The following is a 16,208-nucleotide window of genomic DNA, read 5'->3' as shown; positions in this document are numbered from 1 at the left end:
ACTTCAGTCGCTCAACAGGCCCTAGAGGCTACTCCACCTCCACGATCGGTTCCAGGGACGCCGATTCGTAGGAGAGAGATTGTACCGGAACCTACTGCTAGGTCCCCACCGCCGACGACACACCACGATACCTCGGATGAGGATCATGAGGATGGTGAGATTGCGGACAAAAGTGCAGAATGGCATGACTATATCGCCCCATCACCTTCAACTCCTCCGCAGAGACCAGTAGATTCTCCACCGAAGGACATTGGTGGATTTCATAATTTGATGGAAAGAGCCATTAGGAGATTTGCACTGACCATGACAGAAGAGAAAACAGAATGTTTTCTATATGACTTCAAGGACTCATCGGAAATCCGTAGATCCCTGCCTATAGTGTCTCATATTTGGAAGGGAGGATTAAAGGTCATGGAGACGCCAGCAACAGTAACACCGGTTCTGGCCAGACTGGAGAAGAAGTATAAGGCACCAGTGGATGCTCCATCTTGCCTTTTGGGACATCCCAAACCGGATTCTGTTATCACTCAGGCGGCACAACAGAAATCCAGGAACCCATCTGCTCCGATTGCAGCACCTCCAGACAAAGAGGGCAGAAGGTTGGATAACGCGGGAAAACGGTTTTCATTAATGTCGGCTCTGCTTGTGAGTGCTGCTAATGCCCTCGCTATCTTGGGAAGTTATGACAGGCAGATGTGGTGTGACCTGTCTCCATACGTTAACCTGGTGCCGGATCCAGAGAAGCAGGAGGCGAAGAAAATTCTCATTGAAGGAGAGAGGACTTCGGCTGAAGTCATAGACTGCGCTATGGATATAGCTACCACAGCATTTAGATCATTGGGAGGAGCTGCGGTCCTGCGCAGGCAAGGATGGCTGCGAGCAAAAGCATTTAGGCCGGAGGTGCAAAACAAGATTTTAGACCTCCCTTTCTATGGAGAAGAATTATTTGGGAAACATATTGATTATACTCTGGAGAGTATCAAGAAGGATACTGATACGGCAAAGGCTATGGGAACACTGCAATACAGGAAAACGCCTTTTCGTGGCACCAGCGGTAGAGGACAATCCTCGTATAGAGGAGGATACCAACAGGGGAGCTATTCTTCTTCTTATCAGTCCTCATCGCAGCCTTACCGTCAGCAATACAACCAGAGTCAATCAGGAGGATATACAAAATCAACTCCAAGAGGACGGGGTGGATGGGGAAAGGACAACACCCGTCGACAATGACAACCTCCATCTTCCGGCTCTTTCAGATGCTCCCCTGGGTAAAAAGATTGCCCACTATCTTCACAACTGGCGGAAAATAACAATGGACCAATGGGTCCTCAAAATAGTTCAATGCGGTCACACCCTAGAATTTCGTCAAGCGCCCCCTTGTACGCCACCGATGCACCAAAGAGTCAACCATCTGCATCAACTCCAACAGGAGATTCGGACAATGCTCCGAATGGGAGCAATAGAACCAGTACCGAAATCCCAGGAAAACAAGGGGTTTTACTCCCGGTTTTTAAAACAGGCTCCAGTGGTGCCCCATTCTGGATCTCAGATCCTCAAACACCTATCTCAAGAAACAATCTTTCAGGATGGTATCTCTGCAGGACATCCTTCGGTTATTAAACCCAGGGGATCATATGACCACATTGGACCTAAAAGATGCGTAATTCCATGTGCCGATACATCCTGCACACAGACAGTACCTTCGGTTCTGGGTAGCCGGAAGACATTACCAATTCAGGGTACTGCCATTCGGCTTGAAGTCAGCGCCAAGAGTTTTCACGAAATGTCTAGCTCCAGTGGCGGCTGTGTTGAGGAAGCAAAAACATCAAATATTTCCTTACCTCGACGACTGGTTAGTCAAAGCACCATCAAAGGTGTAGGCCAGAGCGTCGACGCAGGCCTGCATAGACTTATTCGCCGATCTAGGATTGACTCTTCACGATTGAAAGTGAAACCTCCACCCAACAAAAGTGATCACGTTTTTGGGGGCAATATGAGGAGCAGCAATTACATATAAATCTGCTGGAGCTCAGGGCGATCCGCTTGGCATTACTGGCTTTTCTGCCAAGGATAAAAGGTTTGCCGGTGTTGGTAAGAACAGACAACACCACTGCGATGCATTATGTGAACAAGCAAGGGGGGACGAGATCTCTCTCCCTGTCTCAGGAATCCCAGGAGATATGGGAATGGGCTCTTCAGCAAGGAATATCATTGGCAGCAGAACACCTTCCGCGGGATCAGAACGTCAAGGCGGATACTCTCAGCAGGCTAAAATCCTCCTGCCACGAATGAGAGCTAGACCAGGGGATCCTGGACAGCGTCTTTCGAAGATGGGGAACACCGATAGTGGACCTCTTCGCTACAAGGGAAAACAGAGAATGCCAGTACTTCGCAAGCTGGCTTCCCCAGAAGGGATCTTGGGGGAATGCGTTTTCCATGGCATGGTCCGGCATCTTTGCCTACGGTTTTCCTCCAATTCCTCTTCTCCCCCGCATACTGGTGAAGATCAAGAAAGAGCCGTGCAGGCTGATCCTAGTAGCCCCATGGTGGCCCAGACAACACTGGTTCACGGAACTACTGCTGCTGTCGGAGGACCGTCCAATTCGGTTGTGCCTAATTCCATCGCTTCTGACAATGTCCATGGGGCAGGTGCTCCATTCGGACCCGAAATCCTTGCGATTAGCAGCCTTTCTCCTGAACACTGTGAGTTTAGCCATCTGAACATCTCACATGAATGTAGGGAGATCCTGTCCAAGGCCAGAGCAGAGAGTACCAACAAAACCTACATGATGAAATGGAAGATGTTTAGTCTGTGGTGTAAGAGACATGATGTTCACCCTCTTACTGCTGCGACTCATCAGATTATACCGTACATTCTGCGGTTAGCAAAGTCAGTATTAGCACACGCCTCCATCAAGGTGCATTTGGCTGCGTTATCCCGCTACAGGAGGTCATTGTCAGGCCCATCTTTATGGTCCTCAAGCATTATCAAACAATTTATGAAAGGGATATTCATAGTCTTTCCACTAGTAAAGCCTCCACCACCATTATCGAATCTGAATATTTTACTCCCTCAATTGATGAAGCCACCATTTGAACCTATACACAGGGCAGACCTGAATTTCTTGTCCTGGAAGGTGGCTCTTCTCATTGAATTGACTTCAGCGAGAAGAGTAGGTGAACTACAAGCGCTCACGATTCAGGAGCCTTTCTTGCAGTTACAGGAGGATAGAATGATTCTCAGGACAAACCTGAAGTTCATTCCGAAGGTACCAACTGATTTTCATTTGAACGAACCATTGGTGTTGAAACGTTTCTTTCCTCATCCATCGACAGCGGCAGAAAGAGTATTGCACTCGCTGGAAGGTTCAGAGATGTATGAAATTTTACTTGAAAGAAACAAAGGCATTTAGCAAGTCTTCTCAGTTATTGGTCGCCTTCAGCGCACCCAGGAAAGGTTTCCCACTGTCAAAGAGGGGAATTGCCAGATGGATTTCCAGTGCAATTGTCTACTGTCATCAAGCTGCTGGAAAGCCTTTGAATACACGAGTCCGTGCTCATTCCACGAGGGCGGTGGCCACATCCACTGCACTGTTTGGAGGAGTGCCAATCCAGGATATCTGCAGAGCAGCAACCTGGGCATCTACGCACACCTTCACCAGGCACCACTGCTTGGAGGCAGCCGCAGAATCGGATGCGGCGGTGGGAGAGGCGGTACTGCGGAATATCATCCAGTAACGGTGAGCCTATCTTGCATCCCTCCATCCATAATTTCTCTTGTTTACAAAGTCACATTTTATATAAGTGTGGATATATGTATATAAGATTATGCTTCATTTCCAATAGTATTGCATGATTATGTAATTTATCAGGAAAATGTGCTTTGTTTTTTCACTGCTCGCTATTCTGATTCAGGCATGTGAATCTATGAAAGTTCCAATACTGGAGTAAGAAAACAAGTTACTTACCTGTAACTTTAGTTATCCAGTATCGGGGTATCTTTCATAGATTCACATGCCTGAATCATTCCCCGTCGTCGAGGCGGGAGTCCCACTCACCGCAGGACTCCCGTCTCGACGACGGGGAATGATTCAGGCATGTGAATCTATGAAAGATACCAATACTGGATAACTGAAGTTACAGGTAAGTAACTTGTTTTCTTCTCCAGTATTGGAATCTTTCATAGATTCACATGCACCCACCCTCCTCCCCTGAGAGGCTCACATCGGATTTAGCACAGAAAGTGTGTTATTTGCACAAGTGCGCGAAAAATCTGAGGGGCAGAAGGTTCTCTCAGGAGTGTTCTAGAGGGTGAGTTTGGGCCTTTTTTACATAACAAAGGCTATGGGTTGCAAAAGGGAAATGGGCCTAGGCCTCTTTTCAGTTTGCTATACTACTAAGCACTGCTTTTTTTATATACCGGAGACTCCCGTCTCGACGACGGGGAATGATTCACGCATGTGGATCTATAAAAGATTCCAATACTGGAGAACTAAAGTTACAGGTAAGTAACTTGTTTTCTTCCTGAGCAGTGCAGAGACACCGCTGCCACTCCCAGTGATGTCTCTCATTTTGTATGTTTGTGTTTGTTCAACAAGCAATGTTCTGCCACAGTCCCACGAAATATCACCCCCTCCAGTGATTCTTTATATCAGGGTGGCTTCTCCCTCCCCACTCCCTTCCATACATTGCTCCTCCACCGGTATTATTTCTGTCCTGCCGTTCGTTTTCTACTCTTCGCTCCACCGTATGCCCTCCCTTCTTTCCTGGTGTTTTTTATCATTTTATTGTACTGTTTTATCTCTTCTCCCCATTTCATCCTATTTATATTTCTTCCACTTGCATCTGTTACCATTAATTATCTCTTCCTCTTCTCCTTTCTCATGGTTTCCTCCTCAAACTCTTTCATATTATCCCATCTATCTCCTTTTACTTTCCTAACTTCCCAGAGGCAAACACCCCACGCCCCGCTCGGAAGCCCTTCCTAGAGGCAAACCACTATGACCTGCTCGTAAGCCCTTCCTAGAGGCAAACACCCACGCCCGCTCGTAAGCCCTTCCTAAAGGCAAACCCCCACGCCCCGCTCGTAAGCCCTTCCCAGAGGCAAACACCCAACGCCCCGCTCGGAAGCCCCTCCCAGAGGCAAACACCCCACGCCCCGCTCATAAGCCCTTCCTAGAGGCAAACCCCTATGACCCGCTCGTAAGCCCTTCCTAGAGGCAAACCCTCATGCCCCGCTCGTAAGCCCTTCCTAGAGGCAAACCCCCACGTCCCGGTCGTAAGCCCTTCCCAGAGGCAAACCCTCACGCCCCGCTCGTAAGCCCTTCCTAGAGGCAAACCCCCACGCCCGCTCATAAGCCCTTCCTAGAGGCAAACCCCCACGCCCCGCTCGTAGGCCCTTCCTAGAGCAAACCCCCATGTCCCGCTCGTAAGCCCTTCCTAGAGGCAAACCCCCACGCCCGCTCGTAAGCCCTTCCTAGAGGCAAACCCCCACGCCCGCACGTAAGCCCTTCCTAGAGGCAAACCCCCACGCCCCGCTCAGAAGCCCTTCTTAGAGGCAAACCCCCACGCCCCGCTCGTAAGCCCTTCCTAGAGGCAAACCCCCATGCCCGCTTGTGCGCCCTTCGTAGAGGCAAACTCCCTCGCCCCGCTCAGAAGCCCTTCCTAGAGGCAAACCCCCACGCCCGCTAGTGAGCCCTTCCTAGAGGCAAACCCCCGCTCCCCGCTCTTGAGCTCTTCCTAGAGGCAAACCCCAACGCCCCGCTCGTGAGCCCTTCCTAGAGGCAAACTCCCACGCCCCGCTCAGAAGCCCTTCCTAAAGGCAAACCTCCACGCCTGCTCGTAAGCCCTTCCTAGAGCAAACCCCCACGTCCCGCTCGTAAGCCCTTCCTAGAGGCAAACCCCCATGCCCCGCTCGTAAGCCCTTTCTAGAGGCAAACCCCCATGCCCGCTTGTGAGCCCTTCCTGGAAGCAAACTCCCACACCCTGCTCGTAAGCCCTTCCTAGAGGCATTCCCCCACGCCCGTTCGTAACCCCTTCCTAGAGGCAAACCCCCACACCCCGCTCGTGAGCCCTTCCTAGAGGCAAACTCCCACACCCCGCTCATGAGCCCTTCCTAGAGGGAAACTCCCACACCCCGTTCGTAAGCCCTTCCTAAAGGCAAACCGCCACGCCCACTCGTAAGCCCTTCCTAGAGGCAAACCCCCACGCCCCGCTCGTAAGCCCTTCCTGGAGGCAAATCCCATGTCCCGCTCATAAGCCCTTCCTAGAGGCAAACCCCCGCGCCCCGCTCATGAGCCCTTCCTAGAGGCAAACCCCCACGCCCGCTTGTAAGCCCTTCCTAGAGGCAAACCCCCACGCCCGTTCGCAAGCCCTTCCTAGAGGCAAACTCCCACACCCCGCTCGTAAGCCCTTCCTAGAGGCAAACTCCCACACCCCGCTCGTGAGCCCTTCCTAGAGGCAAACTCCCACACCCCGCTCGTAAGCCCGTCCTAGAGGCAAACTACTGTAGGAGAGTAGGGTCTGCAATCCTATGATCACCCAGATTTTTTGCTTTTGTTTCACTGGTTTACGACTTTCTCTGGCTGTGGGCCTGCCAATCAGACCCACAGCCTAGCTGTTCTCTCGCTAAATTGATGTGTACCTTAGGTGCATTACCCAATTGGAACTGGGCCACCTTGTCAGACCCTGTAACTCAGGGCATTGGTGTACCCAGGGCCTACCAGGGGCTGAAGCATGTATTATGCCACCCCTGGATGGCCATCTAAATCTGACACAACTGGCTGCACGACAGCTGGTGCAAGGTGGCGTACTCGCCCTTTGCTTTAGATATAGTATACCTATATCTAACCCTAAAATGGACACCCGAACTCCTATCAGTCACTCCTATGGCAGGCCTTGACAATCCTGAAGGCAGAGTGCGTGGAATCGTGTGAATTGGGCTCTGGCACGAGCCGAGCCCGGTTGCAGCTTGCGGAACCAAGACCCAATGGCTGTTCCATGATAACGCATACCATATCGCTAACTTCGGTATCGCGTTATCAAAACCTGTCGAGTAAGGTGTCATACGAATCGGGATACTGACCCCTCACCAATGCTGGCGACGGGGTTAGCATTCCGCCCTTCTAGAGGGACACGACATGTACGTAACTGTGAACCCCGGTTAAAGTTAACTGACGCCTCAGCTCCACAAAATGGATGCTGCCACCACAGACACGAGTCTGACCTCCTGCTGCTGGGAGTCCTTCCAGCGGGGAGAGCTTGGACAAAGGGTTTCCTGTCCGGGGTGGTGCTCGCACCATCCCAGACAGGGTTTTGTGTATCCTGGGTAGGCAGGGCTTTACAGGAAGGTGACTGCGGAGTGGCACCCCGGTGCTCACTATGCATCTGCCGGCTAGAACCAGTTCCAGGGGCACCCCAGCCCCTGACCTGGGGAAAGTCCGGCATGGGAGAGGGGTGTAACCACCCCCCTTTCTGGTCCCACCCCTAGGGCAGGACCTAGTCACATACCCACCCCTTTCTTTAGGATAAAGGCCGGAGCGGGGACCCTTCCAAATTAGATCATCTTTGAATCAAGAATACTTTCTACGAAAGGAACTCTCGACTCTTCTCAAGATTTCTCCCTTGTGGCTAAGGAGTAGTCACCCTGCATCCGCAGGCAACATCTAAGAACTCTGCGGTTTGCTGCAAGTCCTTCCCCAGGAATCCGACTGCCCAGCTCGACGAGAACCGGCTTGCCTGGCACCTCTGACCTCTACCCACATCGTCAGCTCAGCTGAGATCTGTGGGTGCGACGAGACCTCGAGGGACCGGCCATCTTCAAAACCTGCACGATTTCTTAACTAGCACGACCACCGAGGGATCCTCTGGTGAGTGCTCTGGGGTCCGAGAAGCCCCGACCCTGAGCAGCTCCAGCACCGAAGTGCAGCCTCCCAGCATCTCCACGATCTGCGTGGGGCCCTTCTGCTCTTTGCTGTTCAGCACGTTGTCTGATCACTAGCCGCTGGCTTGTGACCTTCTTGACGACGCCCGACAACCAAAGCTGCTGGTCTGGTTGCTCCAGACTGGCCTTTGCTCCCTTCTGCGAGAGGAGCACCCCGGACCCTCCTGGTCCACTCAAGACGCCATTTTTAGGCCCACCACGTGGCCCTGAAATTTGCCAAGGCTTGTTGCCCCAATCCTGGGCCCAGCGACGCCGACAGCATCAACCTTCGTGGGACAGCTCGCACCTCCATCCTGGTCGCCGACAACGCCTCCTGGTCCGTGAGACTGCAGAGCCTAGCGTCGCCCACTCACCTAGTCGAGGTGACGATCATCGGTGCCCTCCTGGTACCCTCTGACTACTGGCTAGTAGTTACGAACTTGGTCCCCTCTGCTTTCAGGTGTCATCCATCTCTGATCCAGGCTTGGATCTCTACGAACTATTTCCACTGGTCGCCGGCCAGCAACTCCTTCCTTCCGGCTCCTGGCTCGTCAGTGAAGACTCCCGTCGTCTGTAAAGACTTGTGCAGCCGCAGCCCTTGGGGCTAGGTAACTTCGGCATTTCGGTGCCCGCATAGCCTCATTAGTTAAGGGTCCAGAGTCCCTATCGCTTCCGACTTGCCTTATCGGGTCCGCCCGAGACCACTAAACTTTCGGTGCCCTCGGGCACTTGTATTGATTGTGCACTTGAAGTATTTCCCTAAGAGTTTTGTTGTGTGCTTAGTACCCTGTCCTCATAAAGAGTACAGGGCTGTTGTGATTCTAATAAATGCACTGTTTATTTTCATAACACTTGTGTGGTGTCCTTTCACTTGGTGTTCAAGGGGTATGTGATGGTATAACAGCTGGCTTAACACGCCCTCTAGAGTTTAGCCCGAAGACTGCTCGTATCCACGCTACTAGGATAGCTGGTCTAAGGTTGACTTACAACCAATCACCATAAGGGTCGTTTGGACCGATGCATAGTGATCACTAGAATAGTGAGCACTGCATATCGGGCCAACTTCTCACAACTACCACGCCCGCTCGTAACCCCTTCCTAGAGGAAAAACCCCCATGCCCCGCTCGTAAGCCCTTCCTAGAGGCAATCCAACACGCCCCGCTCATAAGCCCTTCCTAGAGGCAAACCCCCACTCCCGCTCGTAAGCCCATCCAAGAGGCAAACTCCCATGTTCCGCTCAGAAGCTTTTACTAGAGGCAAACCCCCACGCCCGCTTGTGACCCCTTCCTAGAGGCAAGCCCCCACGACCCGCTGGTAAGCCCTTCCTAGAGGCAAACCCCCATGCCCCGCTCAGAAGCTCTTCTTAGGGGCAAAACCCCACGCCCGCTCGTGAGCCCTTCCTAGAAGCAAACCCCCGAGCCCCGCTCGTAAGCCCTTCCTAGAGGCAAACTCCCACACCCTGCTCGTAAGCCCTTCCTAGAGGCAAACCCATACGCCCCACTCAGAAGCTCTTCCTAGAGGCAAACCCCCACCCCCGCTTGTAAGCCCTTCCTAGAGGCAAACTCCCACACCCCGCTCGTAAGCCCTTCCTAGAGGCAAACTCCCACACCCCGCTCATAAGCCCTTCCTAGAGGCAAACTCCCACACCCCGCTCATAAGCCCTTCCTAGAGGCAAACCCCCATGCCCGCTCGTAAGCCCTTCCTAGAGGCAAACCCCCACGACCGCTCATAAGCCCATCTAGAGGCAAACCCCCCGCCCCCTCGTAAGCCCTTCCTAGAGGCAAACTCCCACGCCCCGCTCAGAAGCTCTTCCTAGAGGCAAACCCCCACGCCCCGCTCGTAAGCCCTTCCTAGAGGCAAACCCCCACGACCGCTCATAAGCCCTTCCTAGAGGCAAACCCCCGCCCGCTCGTAAGCCCTTCCTAGAGGCAAACTCCCACGCCCGCTCATAAGCCCTTCCTAGAGGCAAACCCCCACACCCCGCTCGTAAGCCCTTCCTAGAGCAAACCCTCATGCCCCGCTCGTAAGCACTTCCTAGAGCAAACCCCCACGTCCCGCTTGTAAGCCCTTCCTAGAGGCAAACCCCCACGCCCGCTCGTAAGCCCTTCCTAGAGGCAAACCCCCACGCCCCGCTCAGAAGCCCTTCTTAGAGGCAAACCCCCACGCCGCGCTCGTGAGCCCTTCCTAGAGGCAAACCCCCATGCCCGCTCGTGAGCCCTTCCTAGAGGCAAACTCCCACGCCCCGCTCAGAAGCCCTTCCTAGAGGCAAACTCCCACGCCCCGCTCAGAAGCCCTTCCTAGAGGCAAACCCCCACGCCCGCTAGTGAGCCCTTCCTAGAGGCAAACCCCCACTCCCCGCTCGTGAGCCCTTCCTAGAGGCAAACCCCAACGCCCCGCTCGTGAGCCCTTCCTAGAGGCAAACTCCCACGCACCGCTCAGAAGCCCTTCCTAAAGGCAAACCTCCACGCCTGCTCGTAAGCCCTTCCTAGAGCAAACCCCCACGCCCCGCTCGTAAGCCCTTCCTAGAGGCAAACCCCCATGCCCCGCTCGTAAGTCCTTTCTAGAGGCAAGCCCCCATGCCCGCTTGTGAGCCCTTCCTGGAAGCAAACTCCCACACCCCGCTCGTAAGCCCTTCCTAGAGGAAATCCCCCACGCCCGTGCGTAACCCCTTCCTAGAGGCAAACCCCCACACCCCGCTCGTGAGCCCTTCCTAGAGGCAAACTCCCACACCCCGCTCATGAGCCCTTCCTAGAGGGAAACTCCCACACCCCGCTCGTAAGCCCTTCCTAAAAGCAAACCCCCACGCCCACTCGTAAGCCCTTCCTAGAGGCAAACCCCTCACGCCCCGCTCGTAAGCCCTTTCTAGGGGCAAACCCCCATGCCCTTCTCGTAAGCCATTCCTAGAGGCAAACCCCCGCGCCCCGCTCATGAGCCCTTCCTAGAGGCAAACCCCCACTCCCGCTCGTAAGCCCATCCAAGAGGCAAACTCCCAAGCCCCGTTCAGAAGCTCTACCTAGAGTCAAACTCCCACGCCCGCTTGTAAGCCCTTCCTAGAGGCAAACCCCCACGCCCGTTCGCAAGCCCTTCCTAGAGGCAAACTCCCACACCCGCTCGTAAGCCCTTCCTAGCGGCAAACTCCCACACCCCGCTTGTGAGCCCTTCCTAGAGGCAAACTCCCACACCCCGCTCGTAAGCCCGTCCTAGAGGCAAACTACCATGCCCGCTCGTAACCCCTTCCTAGAGGCAAACCCCCATGCCCCGCTCGTAAGCCCTTCCTAGAGGCAATCCCCCACGCCCCGCTCATAAGCCCTTCCTAGAGGCAAACCCCCACTCCCGCTCGTAAGCCCATCCAAGAGGCAAACTCCCATGTTCCGCTCAGAAGCTTTTACTAGAGGCAAACCCCCACGCCCGCTTGTGAGCCCTTCCCAGAGGCAAACCCCCACGCCCCGCTGGTAAGCCCTTCCTAGAGGCAAACCCCTACGCCCCACTCAGAAGCTCTTCCTAGAGGCAAACCCCCACCCCCGCTTGTAAGCCCTTCCTAGAGGCAAACTCCCACACCCCGCTCGTAAGCCCTTCCTAGAGGCAAACTCCCACACCCCGCTCATAAGCCCTTCCTAGAGGCAAACCCCCATGCCCGCTCGTAAGCCCTTCCTAGAGGCAAACCCCCACGACCGCTCATAAGCCCTTCTAGAGGCAAACCCCCCGCCCGCTCGTAAGCCCTTCCTAGAGGCAAACTCCCACGCCCTGCTCAGAAGCTCTTCCTACAAGCAAACCCCCACGCCCCGCTCCTAAGCCCTTCCTAGAGACAAACCCCCACGACCGCTCATAAGCCCTTCCTAGAGGCAAACCCCCCGCCCGCTCGTAAGCCCTTCCTAGAGGCAAACTCCCACGCCCCGCTCAGAAGCTCTTCCTAGAGGCAAACCCCCACGCCCCGCTCGTAAGCCCTTCCTAGAGGCAAACCACCACGACCGCTCATAAGCCCTTCCTAGAGGCAAACCCCCCCGCCCGCTCGTAAGCCCTTCCTAGAGGCAAACTCCCACGCCCCGCTCAGAAGCTCTTCCTAGAGGCAAACCCCCACGCCCCGCTTGTAAGCCCTTCCTAGAGGCAAACCCCAACGACCGCTCATAAGCCCTTCCTAGAGGCAAACCCCCGCCCGCTCGTAAGCCCTTCCTAGAGGCAAACTCCCACGCCCCGCTCAGAAGCTCTTCCTAAAGGGAAAACCCCCACGCCAGCTCGTAAGCCCTTCGTAGAGGCAAACCCCCACACCCCACTCAGAAGCCCTTCCTAGAGTCAAACCTCCACGCCCACTCCATAGGCAGCCATAGGCTGGCACTTACTTCTGTAAAGCATGAATAGTTCCCTAGGAGGTCGGCTACCCAGTTAACTTGCAAACCTAGAAATTGCATCACACAATGCTTCCAATTACTTACATCTAGAGTCAGCAGTCCATCCCAACCCAAATTTGCAGAAAATAAAATGCCCAAATAGCTGAAAGTTACGCTCTTTATAATGGGAATGCCTCCCACATTAAATTTCCTAGAACAAGTGTTTTTAGGACCACTAGTCAAGACACATGATTTTTTTATAATGACCCTTAAGTTTAAAATCCATCATAAAAGAACTAAAAGCTTCCAGTAAAGTTTGTAAACCATTTGCAGTGCAAGGTAACAGCACTGAAACGTCCACGTACAGCAAAACAGGGACGGGTTGTTCAACAATTTTAGGTATTTCGGGGGTTAATGTCTTTAAAAATGCATCCAACGCAATATATCAAATATAAATGAGAGGATGAGAGGATATGGTCTAACGACTAGGGCGGTCGACCAAAAATCTGGGGAACCGGGTTCGAGCCTCAGCAATGATGCTCAACATGCTATGATACTGGGCAAATCACTTAATCGCCCGTGCCTAACAAAAATTAATGTGTCCTTGTGTAACGCAACTGGTGCTCATGTAAAGGGCTCCGATACCTTCGGGTCAAGTTTGCACTATATAAAACTCTGAAATTAAGTAAATAAATAAATAAGAACAGGACCAATTTGCAGCCTTGTCTGACTCCCCTTGTAACGTGAATATGAAACTTCAGGTCACCCACCTGGGTATATATCGAACCTGTATTGTGGTAAGTTTGATGCAAACTTTTCAAAGTAAATAATATGGGGGGATCGACACCCGCTTGTTCCATAATATCCCAGAATTTGTCTCTATCTACTAGGTCAAATGCCGAGGAGAGGTCCATGGAGCCCAATGCCTTCTCTTGCCCTGGACATATTTGCCCAGTATATGACACAAATTTAGGGCCTGTTCGATCATGCCCCTACCCCGATGGAACCCATATTGGGCCTCTGGGAAGAAGGCTCTATCTCCCGCCCATTCTTCCAACCTGCCTAAAATCACCCAAGCAAAACTGTTTGCGGGGCAATCAATAAGGGAGATGGCTGATAATTTGACGGGTTGTTCTTGTTACAATTTTTATGTGTGGGTATGGTCACAGACTTCAACCGGGAGTCTGGCGAGCCTGTAATGACTATGGCTCTGAAAACATTGGTAATTACAGGTGTCCATGAATCAAGGTTATACTTAAAAAATTCTACTATATATCAAATTTACATTTAAAAATAATTCAATTAATTTAACATTAGTTGCTAATGGTGTTAGTTTAATTCCCTGCCTCCGTCATTTCCTATGGGAGTGTGTTGCAGTACCAGTGGCTGCCCAAGTGTGGTGCGTGACTTCCCTAACATTGGGCTGGAGTACGATTTAAGCCTCTTTTGAAACTTATTTTATGACCTGCATGGCCTTGCTCTTTTCTGGTCCCAAATCCCTCCTTATATTTATTTCCCTTAACCCCACCCATTTTTGAGTAAATATTCCCTCTTTTCCCAACAGACGCGCTGGGCCCTCCCGCACTTACTACATGTGTGGAGACCGCGAATAGAAGAAACTGGAGCGACCGAAGCTTTGCCGTAGGTTAGTGCATTGTAGTTTGGGATACGTGAGTAGTAGTACTACTGTAATGCTATTTTATGTACTGCAAAATGCAGTTTGTGAGTCAGGCCCTTGCTTTTCGAGCCTCTATTTGCTTTGTTTCTTCATTTAATGAGAGGCATATTTAGGATTATTATGGGGATGACTTTAGACAAGAGTAGTGGGGCTTTCAGTGCTTAGTCTATGAAGATATAGGGCCTGATTCCCCAAACAAAACTCGTAAATCTACACCCTTACTTGTGCTCTGCAGCAGTGGTGTAGCTAGACCCTTTGGTGCCCGCTCGTAAGCCCTTCCTAGAGGCAAACCCCCATGCCCCGCTCGTAAGCCCTTCCCAGAGGCAAACACCCCACGCCCCGCTCGGAAGCCCCTCCCAGAGGCAAACACCCCACGCCCCGCTCGTAAGCCCTTCCTAGAGGCAAACCCCTATGACCCGCTCGTAAGCCCTTCCTAGAGGCAAACCCTCACGCCCCGCTCGTAAACCCTTCCTAGAGGCAAACCCCCACGTCCCGCTCGTAAGCCCTTCCTAGAGGCAAACCCCCACGCCCGCTCATAAGCATTTCCTAGAGGCAAACCCCCACACCCCGCTCGTAAGCCCTTCCTAGAGCAAACCCTCATGCCCCGCTCGTAAGCACTTCCTAGAGCAAACCCCCACGTCCCGCTTGTAAGCCCTTCCTAGAGGCAAACCCCCACGCCCGCTCGTAAGCCCTTCCTAGAGGCAAACCCCCACGCCCGCAAGTAAGCCCTTCCTAGAGGCAAACCCCCACGCCCCGCTCAGAAGCCCTTCTTAGAGGCAAACCCCCACGCCGCGCTCGTGAGCCCTTCCTAGAGGCAAACCCCCATGCCCGCTTGTGAGCCCTTCCTAGAGGCAAACTCCCACGCCCCGCTCAGAAGCCCTTCCTAGAGGCAAACCCCCACGCCCGCTAGTGAGCCCTTCCTAGAGGCAAACCCTCGCTCCCCGCTCGTGAGCCCTTCCTAGAGGCAAACCCCAACGCCCCGCTCGTGAGCCCTTCCTAGAGGCAAACTCCCACGCACCGCTCAGAAGCCCTTCTTAAAGGCAAACCTCCACGCCTGCTCGCAAGCCCTTCCTAGAGCAAACCCCCACGCCCCGCTCGTAAGCCCTTCCTAGAGGCAAACCCCCATGCCCCGCTCGTAAGTCCTTTCTAGAGGCAAGCCCCCATGCCCGCTTGTGAGCCCTTCCTGGAAGCAAACTCCCACACCCCGCTCGTAAGCCCTTCCTAGAGGAAATCCCCCACGCCCGTGCGTAACCCCTTCCTAGAGGCAAACCCCCACACCCCGCTCGTGAGCCCTTCCTAGAGGCAAACTCCCACACCCCGCTCATGAGCCCTTCCTAGAGGGAAACTCCCACACCCCGCTCGTAAGCCCTTCCTAAAAGCAAACCCCCACGCCCACTCGTAAGCCCTTCCTAGAGGCAAACCCCTCACGCCCCGCTCGTAAGCCCTTTCTAGGGGCAAACCCCCATGCCCTGCTCGTAAGCCATTCCTAGAGGCAAACCCCCGCGCCCCGCTCATGAGCCCTTCCTAGAGGCAAACCCCCACTCCCGCTCGTAAGCCCATCCAAGAGGCAAACTCCCAAGCCCCGTTCAGAAGCTCTCCCTAGAGTCAAACTCCCACGCCCGCTTGTAAGCCCTTCCTAGAGGCAAACCCCCACGCCCGTTCGCAAGCCCTTCCTAGAGGCAAACTCCCACACCCCGCTCGTAAGCCCTTCCTAGAGGCAAACTCCCACACCCCGCTTGTGAGCCCTTCCTAGAGGCAAACTCCCACACCCCGCTCGTAAGCCCGTCCTAGAGGCAAACTACCATGCCCGCTCGTAACCCCTTCCTAGAGGCAAACCCCCATGCCCCGCTCGTAAGCCCTTCGTAGAGGCAATCCCCCACGCCCCGCTCATAAGCCCTTCCTAGAGGCAAACCCCCACTCCCGCTCGTAAGCCCATCCAAGAGGCAAACTCCCATGTTCCGCTCAGAAGCTTTTACTAGAGGCAAACCCCCACGCCCGCTTGTGAGCCCTTCCCAGAGGCAAACCCCCACGCCCCGCTGGTAAGCCCTTCCTAGAGGCAAACCCGAATGCCCCGCTCAGAAGCTCTTCTTAGAGGCAAACCCCCACGCCCGCTTGTGAGCCCTTCCTAGAGGCAAACCCCCGAGCCCCGCACATAAGACCTTCCTAGAGGCAAACTCCCACACCCAGCTCGTAAGCCCTTCCTAGAGGCAAACCCCTACGCCCCACTCAGAAGCTCTTCCTAGAGGCAAACCCCCACCCCCGCTTGTAAGCCCTTCCTAGAGGC

The 16,208-nt window shown here is 53.8% G+C and overlaps 1 long non-coding RNA gene across 1 annotated transcript in view; it reads left to right on the top strand.

Annotated features, from left to right (window-relative positions):
* The window catches only part of LOC147666512 (uncharacterized), a 152,794-nt gene extending 138,941 nt beyond the window's left edge, over positions 1–13,853 (top strand). The window contains exon 3 of the long non-coding RNA XR_015304759.1: positions 13,811–13,853. This is a non-coding gene — a long non-coding RNA (uncharacterized LOC147666512). The remainder of the gene's footprint in view (positions 1–13,810) is intronic.
* Positions 13,854–16,208: the final 2,355 nt, after the last annotated feature.

The sequence above is a fragment of the Lissotriton vulgaris genome, unplaced genomic scaffold, assembly GCF_964263255.1.
Source record: "Lissotriton vulgaris unplaced genomic scaffold, aLisVul1.2 SCAFFOLD_440, whole genome shotgun sequence".
NCBI classification, from domain to species: Eukaryota; Metazoa; Chordata; class Amphibia; order Caudata; family Salamandridae; genus Lissotriton; species Lissotriton vulgaris.
The sequence above is the reverse complement of the archived record's forward strand: the minus strand, read 5'-3'. Positions and strand labels throughout refer to the sequence as shown.